Source organism: Passer domesticus, chromosome 4 (genome assembly GCF_036417665.1).
Source record: "Passer domesticus isolate bPasDom1 chromosome 4, bPasDom1.hap1, whole genome shotgun sequence".
Lineage (NCBI taxonomy): Eukaryota > Metazoa > Chordata > Aves > Passeriformes > Passeridae > Passer > Passer domesticus.
In genome coordinates this window covers 41,428,150-41,448,007 of record NC_087477.1, presented here as the reverse complement: position 1 = coordinate 41,448,007, position 19,858 = coordinate 41,428,150, and the positions used below count along the sequence as shown (strand labels likewise).

The 19,858-nt window shown below is 39.3% G+C and overlaps 1 protein-coding gene across 18 annotated transcripts in view; it reads right to left on the bottom strand.

Annotated features, from left to right (window-relative positions):
• Positions 1–19,858, bottom strand: part of TRIM2 (tripartite motif containing 2) — a 118,634-nt gene that overhangs the window by 50,745 nt on the left and 48,031 nt on the right. The window contains exon 3 of one of the 18 annotated variants that reach the window (XM_064417396.1): positions 11,498–11,601. The exons of 14 other annotated variants lie outside the window; for them this stretch is intronic. The gene's annotated coding sequence lies outside the window, so the exon portion shown is untranslated. Of the gene's footprint in view, positions 1–8,771; positions 8,982–11,497; positions 11,602–19,549; positions 19,668–19,858 lie in introns of those variants that run through there. 3 more of the 18 variants (XM_064417395.1, XM_064417400.1, XM_064417414.1) reach the window with 3 other exon arrangements.

The following is a 19,858-nucleotide window of genomic DNA, read 5'->3' as shown; positions in this document are numbered from 1 at the left end:
CATCACAAATTAGGAAGCAACAGCTATTGAAAGAGGAATAAAGCACAACCACTCATATGTACAATTTTAAGACTCATATGTACAATTTTAAGACTCTCTTAAGCTGAACTGAGATATACAGGACATTCTTTTCTACATGAAAATGCATCCATTTTATGTTACAGGAAAACCAGTACATTTTTGTGTACATGAAAAGCAAATTAGGAGACAGTAGAGGAAACTATAATATAATAACCATGTGAATGCATCTGTCTGTTAAAAAAAAAGGTACTTTGAAAAAAAATCTGGCATCAGGAGAGATAAGAAAAATATTGTCTTAAATCAACTACATTATCACTTGGATTGTGATAGCACCTGGAGATCTTTTTCAAGAACCAGAATCCTCCTGTGATAGGCACCTGCTACACAGCACACAAGTTCCCTTGCAAACTTAGGTAGCCAGTATCTTAAGGCCAAACACAGTTAGACTGTTGCTAAGTAACTGTATCTGTGACACTAAATACTTTCTACACTATGAAATAAGTTTGCATAGCCAGCCATCAATTTAGATAAGGACTATCTTTGTAAAGAAAGAGGTGCAAGACAGTGGCTTATATAGCATGAAACTCTTGCAGTCAGGAATAGGAGCAGATCTTAGCATCCTCTTTCCTTTACAAATTCCGAGTGGATACAAAACTGCCTGAGATTTTAGAAATAGTCCTTGTGATAACTGTGACAAGGTGCACCATGTTGTTACTGAAACAGATTATCCACCTAAGTGATAAAACCCATGAGAGGCGTATGCAGAGTAATGAGATGTAAGCACTGATGTTACAAGCAATTGAGAAATCCTAGTGGAAAACCAGTTCCAAACAGTACGTGGAGACAGCCCTACTTCAGGTACTGAACTTCTCTAACTCAGATTCTGCAGTGAGCAGCTCTTAGGATGTATTTCAAATAACTTAAATGCTTTCAGAAGGTTGATGAAACAGTAGTCATTAGGGTTTTGGAAGGTAAAGTCCATTTGAGTTAAATTTTATTCACAATGTATTATTTCTTCACTATTTCTATCTATGGCTTCTTACTCTTCCTTTTTATTGGTGACAGAGGAGAAGCCTCTTTTGCAGATACAAGTAATGTGCTGAATAATTCTTCACCCTGTGAGCTGTGAAACCCATTGTCCTACAGTTGGATGCTACAGTTGTTAATATTTTACAGACATTCCAGGAGAGTGTGACAAATTCCTGGTGAATAAATTTATTAAAGACACCACCTCTAACAGGAGCAGAACTGGAAGCACAAATCATTGAATACAGAAGATCATTCTGAAGAGTACCACATCTCTGATCCATTCTTGTGCTCTTCTGTAGGCATCTGTCAGCAACCATCCAAATTATAAGGCTAGGCTAGATTTACTTTTGATTTGACCCAGAAAAACCTTCCAATTACTCAGAGCAGACATCACAGGAGCCAAGATAGAAGCCAATCCCTTTAGGCATAGTTAATGGCCATGAATGGATTTATAGGGCTGCCTCTGTCACTTTGCAAAGCTGGGCCATTTAGGGATGTCAGGTGAAATGAATCCCTCAGACATCTGCCTAATTACACCACTGTTGCATGAGGAATGCCACTCAGGGCCACAGAGTACCTTTAGCAGGTACACCCATTTCATGTCACACAAACAAGACTCCCAACAATGGTGAATGACTAAGCATCACCCCAAGCAGAGAACCTTTTATAGTGAATACAATAATAACCTAGCACTTCTTTCCCCCCTTCCTCTTACCTTTTCAAATTTACTTCATCCTTAAGAAAAAAAAAGAGACTTCCAGTGATATCTCCTTTTTCTAGTTTCTCTGCATAGGTACTCTGTATTATTAATGTATTAAGCAATGTCATAGAGCTTGGGGAAACGATGCCTTGATCACTGTCCTGGCTCTTCTCATTTAAAAGTTGCCCACCTTCATCATCAGAGGTCCCTTCAGGCCACCATTCAGGAGCACAGATAAAAACCCATCCCAAAAGTTAAATATGGGAAGAAATCTTCCTGCTTTTACAATTAACTGTATTCAAGACTGTGTCAGCTTCTGATAAGACAAACAAAAATTTTAAACTGTGCCAACAGAGGAAATGGAACTACTTTTTTTTTTTGCATGCTCTAATCTAGTCTTGTTTTTACCAAGTTTTATAGGATGGAATGGTTAAACCTAATTAGAATGAGGAAGCTAAGGGATGAGGGGGTTCTCTGCCTACACAGAACATATAGCGCAATTCTCACAGAGCAATCCTCCAATATTTAATGTCTTCCTTTTCTGTGTAATAAAGGGTTGCACTTACTTCCACTGAGAGATTTTAAGTAAAGGATTACTTTTGTAAACTTATGAAAAATTATTTTGTCTTTAAGTAGGAACTAAGTATCTCAGAACATGTCTGTATTTTATAATCAAAATTTATTTCCAGCTGTTTTAGATGCAAGACAAAAAGTTATCACTGCTTATTTGATAAACAGAATCAAATCTACATAGTGCAACACTTAATTTTATCTTTCTTATGTTTTCTGAGCTGAGCTACTCCCAAAACTACTCAGAGCAGACTAAGGATTATGTAATAAGAGAAGAACCAGTTCTTTGAAGAGGGTTCAGTAATACTTAAAAGCACTTTGATTAACCCATATTGTAGTATTGTGTCAGAGTAACACTCAGGAGAAAAAAACACCTTCAGATGCTATGAAATAATCTGTGGCTCTACCTGATATGTATGCCATAGGTTTCCTAACTTCAGCACAGTGTAATTACTTGAGTTCTAGATATCAAATTAAATCTGCTTTGAAAATAAAATAAAATAAACCCAAAACCAACCAACCAACCAACAAAACACACCCCCCCAAAAAAAAACCAAAACCACCTAAAACCTAAAAAACCTAGAAACGAAACAAACCAGCACCAGCACAGGCTTATCTTGTGGGAGTTAATCCCTGAAGGTTTACATTAACACTTCCACCAATAGAGGGATTACAGGAGAGAAAGTTGTAGAACGGAATTCCATGAATACTGTTTCCTTACTGGGAAAGGAACAGAAAAAGCAAAACCAAATCAAAAAACTGTGCGAATGCAGAGAAACATGGCAGCTTTTCCTCTTCATGAGTTTATGTACAATGTAAATGGCTTGTTCCTCATTCCTGCATTTTCATTCCTGGGGGTCATTTTAGTTAGTGAGGAATTTTTAAGTAGAGGGATTTACAGTATTTGCAACTTACAGCTGTCCACAGAAGAACCAGGGGGCCCCAAAGACATCATTGAAACTGCTGACACCTGCTCTTTTGGAAGTCCCATTTCTCACAGGATCTGCAAGTTCTCTAATAGTACAGATCATGGACCAAATATGGTTTGGGCTAAATATGGGACACATACTGTCTCTCCAAGGACCACTACAGGGATTAATGCATTCAGAGGCACACAAAACCCGTAACTGTTGGGATCTTTTCGAGAACATTTTCAAGTTCAGCACTATCTTTTGAGTGCAACCTGTTTTTGTTCTGTAAGTAATTGTTTCAAGTGCAAAAGGTGCAGGAACATTTCGCACTTTAATGTTTTCATACTATTCAGAGTTATGCAGTTCAAAATAATATGGACACTGTTCTTTCCTTGCTAAATCAACTCCTGAGCACTTCACAAAACACACTGGTAGATATCACACACTTTCAAGCCCACAAATAACCAAGTTCTGCTGAACTTTGACGTAGGAGGAGGCAGGCACAGTACAGACCCTCACAGGGACAAAAGCTTTTTTAAAGCCATCAGTCCAGGCATGACAAATTTCCAAATTACCCATTCACTGAAGGAGTATCCTCAAAACTAGCATTCAAACCCCATTTTAAAAAAAACAAGTGGGATTGTCAGTCTTTGTTTCCAGAACTACAAGAAATAAAATCAAGAACAGAAGCTCATGGCAGTACAAAACAAACAGTCTTCCATGACAAAAGAACAGAAAGTCACCCATAAATAAACTGATCATACACATGTTTAGGCAGACTAATAACACTTAGACAAATAAATCCATACTGGATTAGGAGCAAGCAAATTGCTGAACATTCATCTCAAGCATTTAAAATCTGATCAAATGTAATTGCATCTACTTCAATCCTTCTGTCTCTTTCACAAAGAGCATCCACCTTGGCATAAGGATTGAAAATCACCATCCATATAATTAACTACTCCTACAATGCATCCAAAATTGGTAATATTCTGATGGTTTTAAAGTGAGACAGAACGAATAATACTTTTACACATGAGCAAAAGTACTGACAATAAAAAAACAGAGTTGTTTGGAGTCTTCCAGGGAAATATTAAGTACACACATGATTTCATTAAATTTTTAAGTAATTTCTCTTCTCCTAGTGGCAGGGCATATTCTTATGTTATTACCACCTAGATTAATATTTAGCAATAAGACATCACAGCCATTTCAGTATGAGTTCTTTTGATGTTTGTGTTAGCAGGTTCACCATGTAATGTAAGAAGCAGCAGAATACATTCTGCTAACATTTCACGTGTCTATGATTAGTCTCCTCTTAATTTAGCCGTGCCTCTTTTAACCCTACTACAACTAGACAGTGGCCAGATGGATAGAGCCAGCCAACATCCACCTGCTACATCTACCTGTTCAGTACCTCCAGAACTATATTTCATCTGCATCTCCAATTTCATTTCTTCCTTTTGAATGGGATTTGCCTCTGAGTTTTTGCCCTGAAGTCCAGCTAGCAAGTAGGAAGGCTGCCTGGTTGCCAGCAGACTTCTCAGCTGACTGGATCCTTGGCTGTCCCTACACAGAACATTACGTCATTTGTTTCGCTGTATGGTATTCCAGCTATAAACTGTTATTTCTGATCAAGCTAACTTACTGACTTCCAGCTAAAATCACCTTTCAAAATAAGTGATGCCCAATTCAAATATAATCATACACCCCAATTATTAGAAAGAGTGACATATATGGCACATATGACAATATGTCTACAGATTGTGGACAGAAAATGTTTAGACATTGTAGAAATCAAAGGCAAATGCCTTTAACATTACAATTTATACAATAAATATTTATCTATTTAAACCACAGAAATAAAACTTGGTCTTGATAGAAATAAAAGCATTCAGAAAGTTTGACATGAAATGCCATTTTCATTTCTCCAACAGTCAGCCTGAACTTTTTTCAGTGGAAGGCATTCTTTTTTTCAGTTGACCAAAAACAAAAAGGAAGAAAAACAATCCTGGGCACAAACAGGAATTCTTCCAAATTTCATTTGTTAAGTGTTTGCAGTCAAGCAGCTCTTTTCTTTACAGACAAATGTAAAGGAAATATATTAATACAAATCTAACAGTACACCAAGGGACTGCCTGCAATCCATCCATGTCGCATAACAAATAGAAGAGCAAGTCCAACTCTAACAGAGAGAGCATGCCTTGAAAAGTAACTTATAAAAAATGGAGATATAGAGAGGTGAAGTGCATTTATGTAACTGCTAAGTTTTTTTGCCTTCAGTATTTTTAAAACCTCTAAATAGTCATTATTTCCTTTCCTATTTTGATTTCTTTCAACAAATACTGATTTTTGGGTTCAGTCTAGTTTTATTAACTGTTCATGCCATCCATTTCACATGGTTCGCTCTCCCCACTGTTGTTTTTTACCAGGAAACATTACAGAAAACATAAAAACAACCTGCAGTCTCTGGAAATAGCATATAATTATAGATAATTATAATTTTGGTTGAAGATGTCAGCCAAGTGTGGCATTTGCAATAGTGGATTGCAATCTGGCAGTCACTGGATTTCTTCAACAACTGAAAAAGGCAAGTTCATATATGTTATCCTGCAAAATATGGATAGGCAGAATTCCAGGAGAAAATTTTTAGGGCTTTGGAATTAGTGGCATTTTATAATACAGAATACTGCATTGTCCATAAAACAACTAATTAAATCTAATGTATTATTCTCTTATATAATGCCATTGTATTAAGGAACATTCTTTATAAACTGAACTTATTATTTGCAGTAACATATGCTTGCTGATATATATTTAAAAATAGTTCAACTAGCTACACTTGTATCCTCAGAAACATTTAATTCTGATGAGACAATATGCTTGCAAGCAGATCAAATCAAATGCTTTTACATGTGACTCAAGGATTTATCCTAACCTACTATGCATTGTGCCTCTGTTTTTATAAAAATAGTTCATGTGTCTAGACACAGTATTACATGTTTCTGCAAAACTGTGTATGTTTAATACTTTATGCAGATGATTAAATTTTAGCTTCAGTATAGTAAGGTACAGCACTTTGTTCTCTGGATTAGAACACCCAGTACCTTTCCAGTTAATTTAATTCCTCAGTTTTCCTCAAAGGAATCAGGAGCATCGCTGTGTTTATACAAGCTTTCCAAATTCTAGTTTTGTTATGAATTAATGAAATTCCATTATCAGGCAAAGACAGGCCCAGCATGCTTTCATGATGGCTTCAAGCACCAATTATCTGGGATTTTCCAGTAAACAACATGAGCTTCAAGCTAAAACCAGGACTGCCTGAGAAAGAATAGTATCATGGGCTAGGGAAATCCCCCAGCAGAATTATCATCTTTATCCAGGTAAAGTCTGATGTTCCAAACCTTGTACATGCTGCTGGACATAGCAGAATTCAGACAGCACTTGCACATGCCACCAGACCATAGACACTGCTTGTCTCAAATCTAGCCTCAAACACAAGATTTCATCAAATATCCATGCCACAAAAAAAGGTGAACTTTTAAGACACACATACCCCCACCAGTCCTCCAAAGCCTTAAATGTATACATACTTCTAATTTTTATTCTGTGTCTAGAAGGATGAATTCACTGTCTCCCTTTACAAATTACATAAAGAAATCAAAAGATATTTCCCTGAAATAATTGTTTGCATAATTTTGATCCTTCCCTCTTCCCAGAAACCCTATAATCAAATCTAGAATTGGTTCTGTCATAAAACCCAATTAAAGTTTCCATCTGGCCCTCAAGCAGTGTTAGAGATGCTCCTTGAAACAAAGCTGTGTTTAGCCTTCTCCCTGAAGAAAGATATAATTATCAAAGGTCTATCAAAGCCATTTCTCATGGAAAAGGATAAATCTAAAGAACTGAAATGAACCCTCCACAAAGAAAACACAAACCTGTTCTTCATAACAAATTGTGGGCACTGTAGGTCCAGATGGGAGTGTCTTCACCACTCAGGTTTGTCAAATGCTTTGCTGAGATGTTTGAGGAAACTTTTAGTTTATGGTAAGCAGTTCTGGATGAGGGCCAAAGCACAGAAGCCTTATTTCATTTTGTCAGCAGCGAACAGACTGATTCCTCCCCCAAACTCTCTGGAAACAGAGAACAACCTCCTCTTTCTGCTGCCTGTGTTTGTGAGCAGGATGACGCTGTCCCAAGACCAGGTACAGCAGCTTTCCAGTACCTTCTCTCTATAACTGCGCTTTAGATATCATCCAGAAAATTATGGCACTAACTTGAAAATAAACAAGTTTTTACAGATTTTAACAAAATAAACCTTTTAATATGCTTTTCAAGACCTAGAGTTTATATATGGAAGTTTATTAAAAATATTCTCATTGTCTAGAACCTCTCATTAGTATTGTTAGTCAATGTCATTGGTTTTCACACAAGCAGCAATGTGGAATTTTGAGGAAAAAACCTTATCATTGTTAGATCCTAATAGTTGGCCATAGACTATTATCTAGATAATAAATTCCTTGCCCACAAAACCAAAAAATACAAGGCTAGAACAGAAAGCAACTTTTCTTAAGCTACATCATTATCTAAGAAATATCATTTAGTCATTTTACTTTCACAACAATTTTCTCATTTGTTCCCCTGTAAATGAACATCTATGTCATTGCTTTGGCCTGATAAATGTTTGAGTTCAGAATTATTTTCTTAGTCTATTTCCTGTTTTATTAATAGTATTATACCTTGTATATTATCTATAATTATACCCTTTGTTTTTACTTAAACCTATCAATCTGCTTGACAGTCTGTCTAGACTACATTTTGAAAAGACCAAAATGAACTAAAAGGAGAGTAATCAACCTGCCTCACTAACCTATGGAAAGCTATGAATCAGATAATGGCTCAAGTTACACTTCACAAAAGCACAACAGAATATGGCAACATTAATGCCAACTTCCAGCTTCAAAAAATGAACCACTGTAAAAAGTAAACTGCCTCTCCTAATTAGACCTTGGCATTGTCCTCTCAGATTTACAGAGTCATTATTTTGCTTTGAATAAACATCACTATTTCTTTCCTAGGCAAACTCCTTGGCTCTGTTTCAATTATTTCTTTTAAATATTAAAGAGCAGGAAACATTTGTTTTCCCTTGTCACATCCTGTCTTCTTTACATAGCATCACACAGCCCCCTTTGAAACGCCTGCTCTTACGGCAAGCCTGACATGCACAGTTCAATCAAAACATTTGCTATTGTCTTTAGCCAGCTACAAACAAATTTCTGCACAAACACTGAAAAGGCTTAAAGGTTTCGACAGCCACCTAAAGCCGAGCTAACACGACTGTCAAAGAAAGGCGGTGTCAAACTGCTCGGCTTCCCCGCTACCACCCTGACTTAGAAAAGAAAAAGAAAGACAAAAACAATTCACTCACAAAGCAGAGCTCCTGGCAAGAGCTCTGGCTATAAAACCACTGCTCTCACAAAATACTCGAAAGCAGAAACAGCACACGAACATTTAGAGATGAGTGTGAAAGGGTCACTTACATTATTTAGAAAGACAGTGGGACAGGACTGCTGCGGTTTCTTCGTTATTTTACACTGCTCTCGGCAGAGCAGACAACCAAAAAAGTTCACCTAAAGAAATCTCTCCTTTTAATTCTCTCTCTCCCAGTTCATTTACTCTGGAGTCCCTCAGCCTGAAGAGATCCGACAGTCAAAAGTTTATCCCCTTGTATTTCCGAATGATATGGCCGACTTTCCTTGGACACATACCAATGATGCAGTAAAAATAGACAAAAGTGGGGGGGAGGGAAGGAGCAATCTAGCTTGAGCCTGAATCTTCTTAACTCAATGTTTTCTGTAAAAGCTGCTCTTATGTCAGAAGATCCCATTCCTACCCCAACTTGCAGAGCGCTCAGTCATCCATCTGGTTTTCATAAACTGCAAATTACAGGCAAACCAGGGAACGTACACGGCGCAGTTTTAGCAGAACTCCCCAAGCATCGGCCTTACAAGTAACCTGAGGTACAAAGGCTTTGAAAATAAACAGCTGGCCCCACGCCGGGATGTTCTCCCGTCCGCAGATGCCTGACCGCTCCCCCGGCAGCCCCAGCACCACCCACCACTCCGGAAAGGGGCAGCCGGGTCCCCGCACTCCCCGCTGTGGAAACAAAGCGACCCTGCAGCCCTCCCTCGCTCCCAGCACAAACAGCCTCTCTGGAAAGGGGCAGGGAAATCCAGCGCATTGCATGGAACCGTCAACACTTTAGCAAGTCATTTGCAACAACCTGGTTTTTATAAACAGGGACGTGAATGCTGATCCCTTACATCCTCTAAATGCTTCCAAGTGGGAAGCAAATCTAACGTGTTGCTAAGTTTTGGTTTGGGTTTGGCTTTTTTTTTTTTTTCCTACTGAGGCAACTCAGAGCCAGTGCACAGTTGCTGAATAGGGAACTTCCAGGGTGGTTCAAGCCATTCATTACCAGAATGAACATTCTACCAAAAGTAGCAGAAGCAAAGTTTTAATATGCACCCCATGAAAGTCATCACTCAAAGCTCCCAAGTCACCTTCAGCCCCTATTTTCATCTATTTAAAGGTCTAGTGCCTTGATTACATTCAAGTACCAAAGGCTCAAGGAGTCATCTATATTTTTGGCTATTTCATGGCTTTTGTGTCAGGACAGAATAAGATTCTTTTTCCAAGAAAAAAAAAAAGGTGGATAAAAAAGTTTTGCCATTGCTTAAAATTAAAGTTGTCATCTGTATGTTCTTTAATATAACAAGTTTTATTTAGTTGTTAGTTTTAGCAGAGGACTTTTTTTCAAGTTTTTCTACCGGGAATAATTTACTCTGTTTGAACAATGAGACTCTGAACAAGGCAGCTTTCACTAAAGCATCGGTGAATCAGTACAGTGAGTCATTAACAAAATAAAAACACCATTGTAAACACTGACTAAAAGTCCTGAGCCTTGTCACTTGCTCAGTTTTTCATCTTGGCACAAAAAGGATTGTGCTGATTGTCTGCTCATTTGTACCTGGATCCAGGACTGACACAACTGGACTGTCAAAGCCAAAAGCAGTTGAATTATTAAAAAAATCCCCAAAACAAACAAGCAAACAACAACAAAAACAACACCAAGCCCAAAAAACAAGGCTCTCTGATCGGTAGAAGCAAAGGAGGAAATGATGAATTAATTTTTTGTGTTTAGTTTTGCCTGTGCTGTCACAGTTCCTTCCAGTAGTTGTGTAACCCATTGAATAATTTCAGTCACATCAGGTAGACATCCCAAAGGTATTATATTCCTATTTTTTTGTGAAAAAAAGGCAGCTGTCCAGATGAGTGAAATACAATCCAAAGATCCAATGTAAGAGGCTACACATGAACTCAGCTGTATTATTAGACACCAGGGCACCCCACACAAACAAGAGGTCTATGAGAACAGATTCCATGTACCCTATGGGTCACCTGCTACCAAACTTGGACAACTTTGCCTACATTCTAGCATTTTTCCTTTCTTCTGTTCTCCTGTCAAGGTAGTAAACAGCAAAACACATGAAATGCACAGATGCCAGCTGAAGCAAAAAAATAGTATTTTTTGAAACACCAATAACCAGGGTTTGGTAACAGTTATTCTCCCACTTAGTAATAAATAAGTGGGGTGAACTGACTACCTCATATCCTTACTGATATTTTTCACGATACTAAAGAACCTGATCCTTGTAAGAGCAGACTTACAGGTTTGGGTACAGAAATTATTTCATGGGCCTTGTGTGGTTTTCTGGGCACACAGGTCTCTCCCCACTGTACAAGGACAAGCTGAATGACTGTTATTTTTGAAATAAGAATTTATTTTTTTTTTGTAATAGAGAGAAGAATAAGTGGAAATAACCACTTTCAGTTTGTAATGCTTTTGCTGACTGAATGTTTTTTCTCCCAAAGGAGTAAATGTATTAATTCACACTGATCTCTTGGGTGGTCTTCAAAAACACCTGACCTCTCAGGTGTTCTCACAAAAAAACAGTCCATTTACATCAAAGGTGTCTTTCACAAATACCAATTCCTCAAAAAAACCTCAAGAAAATTCAAGATTCAAAAACAGTAGATCAATTTTAAATTACCCTTCATTTTCCAGGTTCTAGGGACCATTCTTACTCACTAACTTTTTTTTTTTTGTATTGTTGTATCTCATCCCTATGAGGTACCAGCATCCTACTGTCCATAGATGGCTCTTGCCTCCAGGGAGGTCAGCTGTGTGTCCCCTCACCGTTACCTGGATCTAAGCCATCGTTTGATGCTCACATTCTCACACTTTATCTCCGTGAATTTGGGGCAGTCAAGTACCATGTTCCTATTGAGCACAGGGATCTTGGCTTTCTAGAGAAATAGAGATGGAAGATATTAATCACTTGATCATATAGGAAAGACTGCAACAAAGAATAGATCAGATAGGAAAAACAACTTTCTAGGTGTAATTTGTCTTCTCAGAAAAATGGCAGCTTCAATCAAATGCCAGCTACAAAACTACCCTGTTATTTTCCATATTAATTTTTCACCAAGATAACTATGTCAGCAATATTAGTAGGACAAGACTGGAATAGGATGCAGTTCAGATACTGATTATGCTGCTTATGTATCTTTATATGTAGATGCTTGAAAGGTTTTTTCAAACACCATTACATGTTCCTTAAAGCAAAGGAAAAGTGTCCCTCCTCAGTCAGTGGCAGACAGGTTGTGATGCACAGGAGATGGCAGAATATGTATCTCTCTTGGTCTGAACTCTGCTCCCATCTAGTGTGGTTGTATCAGAAGCACTGCATTGCAAAGGTACAGTTGTGACCAATCTGGTTTTCAACTAGTTTTTTGCAGCTTAGTGAGAAAATGCCAAGTGAAAGGTATTGGTTTGGTTGAGGATGCACCTTCCATTTAATCTGAATCTGTGAAATTACCTAAATGATAGAAGCTCAGGATGGTAGACCAACAAGCCTGGGTCTCACTACAGGTATATGTTCACCTTTGGTTTTAACACTAGATCACTTGCTGTAGGACTTTAAGTATGTTTATGCAGATACCTAGTCAGTCACCAATGAAGTTCTAGATGAGTCTTCTGATGCTGGCAGGCTTTGTACCCACTGAAAAACCACAGGTCTGATAATCTGAGACAAAACTACCCCTGGAAGAGTTCAAGGTGAAGCTTCAGTTCAGTTAATGAAATAAAATAATGTAGATTTTGGCACTGACAATAACTTGTTTTAAAAAGACAAATTAACTGTGACATTATGAATCATTTTATCAGCAGCATTTTAAAGCCTGCACATGGAACAGCTGCCTTGGGTTTGGGTTCAAATGCTAAACTTGTATTCAGGAGGTCTGGCCTCACATATTTTATCACAGCACTCCAGTGACTTGAGTTCAGCAAAAGCCTGTCCCCCTCCAGAAAGACACATAATTGTTAGCTGATCTTCCAAAGAGATCTCATGTGATAATCCTTTGCTGCCTGCTCCAACTCTTAGATGAGAATGGGGCTGTTTCAGTGCTTTTGGTATTTTTTTCATGATGTATGTGTTTTGCTTTATAATGAATCACTTCTCTTCCGCAGAAAGAAAAAATGCAACTCAGACAAAACCACAATGCATTATAACCTTGATGTCATCATTGGAGAAGCCCCATGGCTGCTTCTGTTTTCACTACTGCCTGCAGTAGCCCCCGACTGTCCCCAGGAAAAAAAAAAAGGAAGAACAAGCATAACTAAGCCACTTTTCCTATCTCACATGTGTGACTGCAGGGATCTGAGCTTGTCTGGAGCACATGAGCTCATTCTGCGCACATTGGTGATGGAGACATACACAGACCTTTCCCTTCTAAGTGAGATGAAATGATGATTCCTTTTTCCAACGTGGAAGTCTGCAGAACAGGAGTTAATGGCTGGACACTTCATATTCTTTAAGCAACTATGCAATGCATATGCCCCATTGATTTTCATCAGGGAAGGTCAAACATTAGAAGAATGTAATTTCAAAAGACAAATATAACTTTCAAAAGACTGTTTTCAAAGGCCCCTGTTCACCCCTGAGTGCACTCCCACACTTCTCACCTCACACTGAGGCACTTGAACTCCCAGTGAACAGATACAATTCATTGCCTGACAGAAAACTGCCCTGTGAAAAAAAAAGTATCTATTTTCTGCAACCTGAGAGAGGTGAATTAGCTCATAGGTATCCACTGAGTGCTGCAGACACTATGGACTGGAGCAGGGGAAGAGAGGCAACTGCAACCAAATGCTTAAGCTTCTTATAAAAATATACCATATAACAGCAGGTAAGCCCCACTCTCTTCCTGACTGTAGTCCTACTTCAAGGTCTTCAGTCACACTTTTGTGGCAATCACGTCCCTTAAATATGGGCAGACACTCAGTTTGTGCCTGGCTCATGTTTCTATTTGCACTGCTCTGAATCATAGTTTGCTACTCTGAGAAATTAACCATGAGCCCTGGGTCCTGTAAAATTGTATCATCTCAGTATTACTGTTTTTCACAAACTTCCATTCATGTAAGCTTCCTTTCAAAAACAAGTATCCAGGAAACACTGATGTAAAACATTTTCATATGTCTGCATTCATGAGAAGTTCTGAACCAAAAGTAATGTGTCCAAATCCCTTGTTTTGTTTGAAAACATCATTCATCCAAGAATCAGAAATGTTACCATGTGACTGGTAACACAAAGAAATAAGCACATGAAGAATCACAGCAAACACTTCAAAAGCAGCTCTGGGCCTGAAGTTGGTTCACAAGATATTTGTTGAATACTGGACACTTTGTTTGTCAAGAAAAATAGAAAAAGATATTTTCTAAAAAAAAAAAAAAAATTACCATGCTTATTTATTTCTTGGCTTAGTCTTTCTCTGACCTTGCCTGCAGCTATCTCCCTTTACAGCACACAAAAACTAGTATGTGCCTGGTTCACCCTGGACCTGTCCTACTTTCCTGCCTTCAAGTGCAATAAAGAGGAAAAAGAAAGTATGTTGAGACCTTTGCACTGAAGAACCTGAGACTCCAGGGAAGAACAAAGAGCCCCCTGTCTCTCAGACAGCAAACACTGGGCTGTAGTGAGGAAGACAGAGAGTAGGGAGAGAATACAGCAGGAGCAAAGAGCTCTGGGGAAGCTCTTAAGGACTGAGAGGCAGGGAGAATAAGCATTTTAAATGGCACAGAACACTGAGGTTCGGGAGGATTGGACATGGGAGGCCAGGGAAAAAAAGGTGCCTCTAGGATAGGAAAAGAGTTGTGGCAGAAATATGAAGAGCCTGTGAAGTGTGCGAGTGAGGCAAGAGGCGCAGATGACAGGGAAAAGCTACATGCCCTCCCGACACAAGCATCAGCTGGAGACTTGGACTAAGGATGAGGGGCCTGAGGCCGGAAGACACTACAAGCCAGAGTGAAATTCAAGCTGACAGGCTTGAAGCTGAGCAGAGCTTTGGGCCAGGTAGGGAACAAGGCTTTCTCTACTGAAACTATCCTTCTCTACGTACCTGCATGCATATAAAAGATGCTGTCCCTGCTCCATCCACATGAACACCTCTTTGCACTCTTGCATCCTCTCTTTTGCAGCCATATCAGCCCTGGCTCACATTTTTCCATCTATGTATTGGAATGTGACAGTGTAACATTTTCCATAGCCAGTATGATCCAAGGAAATGTTTTGCTGTAACTCTGGATCCCAAAGTGTATATGAGTGTTAAGCATAGATTTCGAAGTGAAAGAGTGGGAAAACGGAGAGGAGGAGACATTTCTTTAGACAGATGGTCTCAAGAAGGCAATGTCTGAAAAGTGCTGAAAGTTCAGTCACTGCAATGTTGGAATTGACATTAACCTCATCAAATACTTATCAACTTGCTCTTACACATTCGAAAACTAATTGAAAAGAAGGCCAAAGGTATCATACTAAAGTTAAACATCCCAGTCAAAAGCAGAAATTAAACCACACATATGGGAAAAGACTGTAATTCTCACAGTCCCATTTCAGTCCTTAAGTAACCAGCATCTCTATCGCCTTCAGCAAGAGTTTTGCCAGAATAAGATCTGCAGAATTCCATGCCAGGATATTAGTATAAAAAATGTTAACTTTTGACAGTAAATTAAGGGATTACATTAGGGAGCATTAGGTAAAGTGTCAACTGAAGATGCTGCATAAAAAGAAATATGTCAAGAAGAAAACAAGCCACAGTATGATTTCATTTTGTGAGAGAAACTGCAGTGCACTCCTTGAATTTTAACGGATAAAATGCTTCTCAGTTTCACATGCTGTGAATGAGCCATGACAAGAGGAAAAGGCTGATGACAGCCATGATAATTTCCTTAGACAGCAGCAACGAAGAAGAACACAGCAAGCTACCCTCTTAATTAGGGACATTTTATGCTACAAGGTAAAATCGCTGCTTTATTAGACCTTTGGACAACTACACAGGCAAAAAGAAGGAAACTGAAATATTTCAAAGCTTTTTCATGGTAGAAGAAACCATGATATCTACAACATTTCCTGCCTGCTTGGGCACATACTGGGATACAATTTGCTTTCTGGGCTAGAGAGGGGTGAGCTAGAGAGAGAAATGAGCCATCTGGAGGCTGCAATTAAATACCAGTCCTGCACATACCCTGAAAGAAGGTAGTTTGCACAACTGTGCCTTTTACACACTATCAAAGAAAGCAGCAATGCAGAGAGCCTGTTCTGTAAGTCAGTAATTCCAGTAAGAAGAAAGTTTAGGGCTTGCCAATGGAGTCCAAGGAAACATCCTCCAAGCATGAGAGCAGAGTACGGCCAGTGCAAGTGCTGGAATGCCACTGAAGGTTGTTTCAGCATTGCTGGCTAGCACAGAGGCCAGATATGTCAGACAGGAGGGAGATGAGTCAAAGGAACCAGTGGAAAGTGTTAGATACTGATGATTTTAAAGGCTGCACAGACCTAAAGACTACTTAGCCACTGCCATTCACTCTCTGTCATAGGCAAGAAAGGTAGGAAGTAATCCCTGTTTTCTCTGTCTTGACCCAAGTTTTCCATTAAATTCAAGGTAGGCCACCTTACAGAAGGAGTCCTGCAGCAAATACCTGGTTGAGAGACTTCCTCTATTCTCCTGGGGTGAGTTTTGCACATATCACCTGTCTAGCAATCCCTTTCTTTCCTGGAAGCAGTACCTTTTCCAAGTAACACCACCAGAATAAAATGCACACATTAGAGGAAGACGCTCTGATCTGAGCGTATGAGTGAGATCTGGGTACTACAGCCCTGCTGCTTTTGTAATAGAAAAGGCTGCATGCTTAGCATTTTTCATTTTTTCAGAACCAACCAGTATGTTCCACTTAGCATCTGATATCTAGGAAAAGGGATCTGGGGAGGGGAAAAAAAAACCACAATGAAAGATTTTAAAAGCTTTCATAGGCATAGGTAAAAACTGAGGATATCAGTTAGAGGGTTCCGATTTAAGAGAGAAGACAACTTACCCAAGGAGGCTGAGGAAGCAAACTTCAGCCTTCATCCCTATGGAGACCTGACTTCTGATAGTGAGTGATTTTACAAGGAAATCTATGCAAACCTGACAGAAGGCTGCCATTGCCTCTTTCAGACCCTCAGACCTGTTACCTGACAGTTCAGTTTCCTGGTCAGACTCAAACAACTGATGGGAGGGAGACACATACAATATTTCATTCACAGGCTGCCCCTTATCATAACCTTAACTGATGTGTATCAAGCATGCATATCAGCGAAGCACCTGCTAATAATAAACCCTGAGGCAAAAATACCCTTAAAGCCTTCTGCTTTCACTAAAAATTCAAATGCCCAATCTCATGAATTAGAGCTCCAATAACTCAAAACCCTTAGTAATTTAGAGAGTTGTTCCTTTCCAAGATATTGATCCATTCTGGGAGCTGGTCTGACATTCCCAAGGGCAGTGTAGGGGAAATACAGTGGATCTAATAATCTGGTTACCATGAATATATTTGGGAAATATTGGTAAGAAGTCAACCCCAAATGAACATCTTTCATTAAGTTCTGAACAATTGCACAAGAATTGTATTACAAGTGTGCCTGCAGACCAAATACTCAGCCACAGGAAATTTTTTTTGGCATTGCTGGCAAATGCACCTACAGAACCAGAGAAAGAAAATGAGCCACAGTAAGCAGTTCTATTTCCAGCTTCCTTGCAGATTTTATCTCCTTTTGTAGATTGAGCATGATATGCTTCTCTGCTTGCCAGGCCATCTGAAAGCTTTGTTAATGAGTATTAGTAAATAACTTTGTTTTCACAAACTGCTTACCAGCTCAGAATCAAAAAGTGCAATTATAGCTTATTCAGTTCTGAGCAGTTCATTTATGAAGGATGTTGATTCAGCACCTTGTTTTAGCAAGCCCTGTAAATACATCTTCAAAATTATCTCTCTGGGAGGAAAAAAAAATCAATTTTAATTTTCTGCCTGTTTACCCCAATGCAAACCAAACAGGCACAGTCTGCCCCTTCAGAGCCAGCCATGTTGTGCTGAGCTTGTGATGCACAAGGGATTTCTTTCTTTAGTCAAGAGACAGACAATGTGGTGAGCACATTGATTACTCCAGCTATTGATTACTCCTCACACTGCTGTGCGAGGGCACAGCAACAATCCTAGGTACATGGTATACCTCATGGCTTTCATTTAAGTACTGAGATCTTGCTTTCTTAATCTATAGACAAAAACCATCTTTACTAATCAAGGCTTAGTATCTATCTGATGCTTAGTGCAACTGACTGAAACACTCTGGCTTGCATTCACAGCCTGGCACAGAAGCAGCTTATTGCAGTAATTAGCTTTAATTCATACACTACCACACATGCACTGTACTGCTGTAGAGAAGGCTCAGACTCAGAGCTGAACAACCATCAGCATCAAGACCCACCTAAAATGTACTAAGTACAACAGCTGCCTATAATTTGATCCATGTTATTAGAAAGTTTCTGCCCAGCTGTCTCTTAGCCACTGCTTTCTAAACATAATATTGCTTGACTGGCACTCTGCAATCCACAGCTCATTGAATGATGCAATCATTAAGATCCTATAGGTGAGTGGGGTTGTTGAGCCAAAAGTTTCCAGGCTGCACCAGGGCTGTCTGTGGAAGCTGTGCACAGCCCCAAAACACAAGCAGTACAGCAGAGACAAAGGCACAACCACCAGGGTGTTCCCCTATTGGGTACATCCACAGGGGGCAAGCTAAACAAGCTGAAAGGAACATGGCATCAGGCCTTGCTTTGGATTTGCTTTTCTTTTTTTTTTTTTTTGGCATGAGTCAAGGCAAATGAAAATCTGATTGCAACTTACTTTCCTGTGATTTTAAATAGAGGAATAATGAACATGCTTATTTACAGTGACAGGCACCTTTCTCCCCCTCAGGTATCTTGAACTCACAACCTGAGCCCCAGTTACCACATGAAACCTACACACAGACTTGCCCAAACTTCAGGAGCAGACTAGTTCTGAGATTCTGCATGGTGGCCAGCTCTGACATGGATGATAAGACTTTTCTTTGCAGGTGTAAATGGTAAAAGAGAAAGTCTAAAAAGTTCATAAATATATGCAGTGCAGGTGTAAATTGAAGAATACTGCCCAAACAGGCAATATTTGAGTTCAATTTCTGAAAATCAGAAAGGGCATACTAAAGATGGAAGAAGTCATGCACATTCAATTTCTACAATCTTTTGCTCTGTGAAGCTGTGAACAGTTCCCAATAACAATTCCCAGTAAACAAAGAGGACTGAAATCTCTGACCATGACTTTCTTTTTCTACTGCTAGGTATATATCTTCAAACGTAACAGCACCTATCAGCGTTTTGGGGAGCATTCTTTTTACAGTATGTCATTTCCAGCCATTTCACACTTTTCCAAACCACACTGACTTTGCAAAAATTGCTGCTGTTTAAAATGAGACTGGATGATCAAATACTGCAAATGCATCTAAAAATAAGAACCACATGCAGATTAAATTCAGTTGTGTATATATATATATATGTGTGTGTGTGCATCTGTGTATATATATATATATACAAACCTCAACAACTTTGCAAGTTTAAATGGGTTGTATCCTTATTAACTTCTTCCCTTTTGTCTTCCAGGAAGGTTTCATTTGAGATTGAAATCGTGTGGTCCTTGCAGTCATGACACGGCATACAAAGTAGCTGCTCTTTTACTTCACACAGAGGAAAATGCTTTAATAGCTGCCTCTCTGAATGACAGCACCTACCTGCCTTGCTAAAACATGCCCTTAGTCTTACGAGTAAAGCCACAACAAGACAGAAGGCTACTTACTAATGTTCCATAGAGCCCGGGCGGGAGAATCGGAGGCTGAAGTTCCCTGTGCCTCTGATGAGAAGATTTAGCTCCGTGCAGCATTCAGACAGTTGGTCCCATTCCGGGCATCGGGCGGCTGAGTTAAAGGGTGGCCGTGCACAAACATAAACAGCTTGTCAGCACAAGCCAAAGAGGCGGGCCTGCCCTGCCAGCCACAATGCGAGCCAATGATTAGCTCCTTCTTCGCATTCTGGGTGTTCAAGATATTGAGTTTCATTCTTAAGCAGGGGAACAAGAGGGGCTGACTGGGAAGGGCTAAGGCTTGAC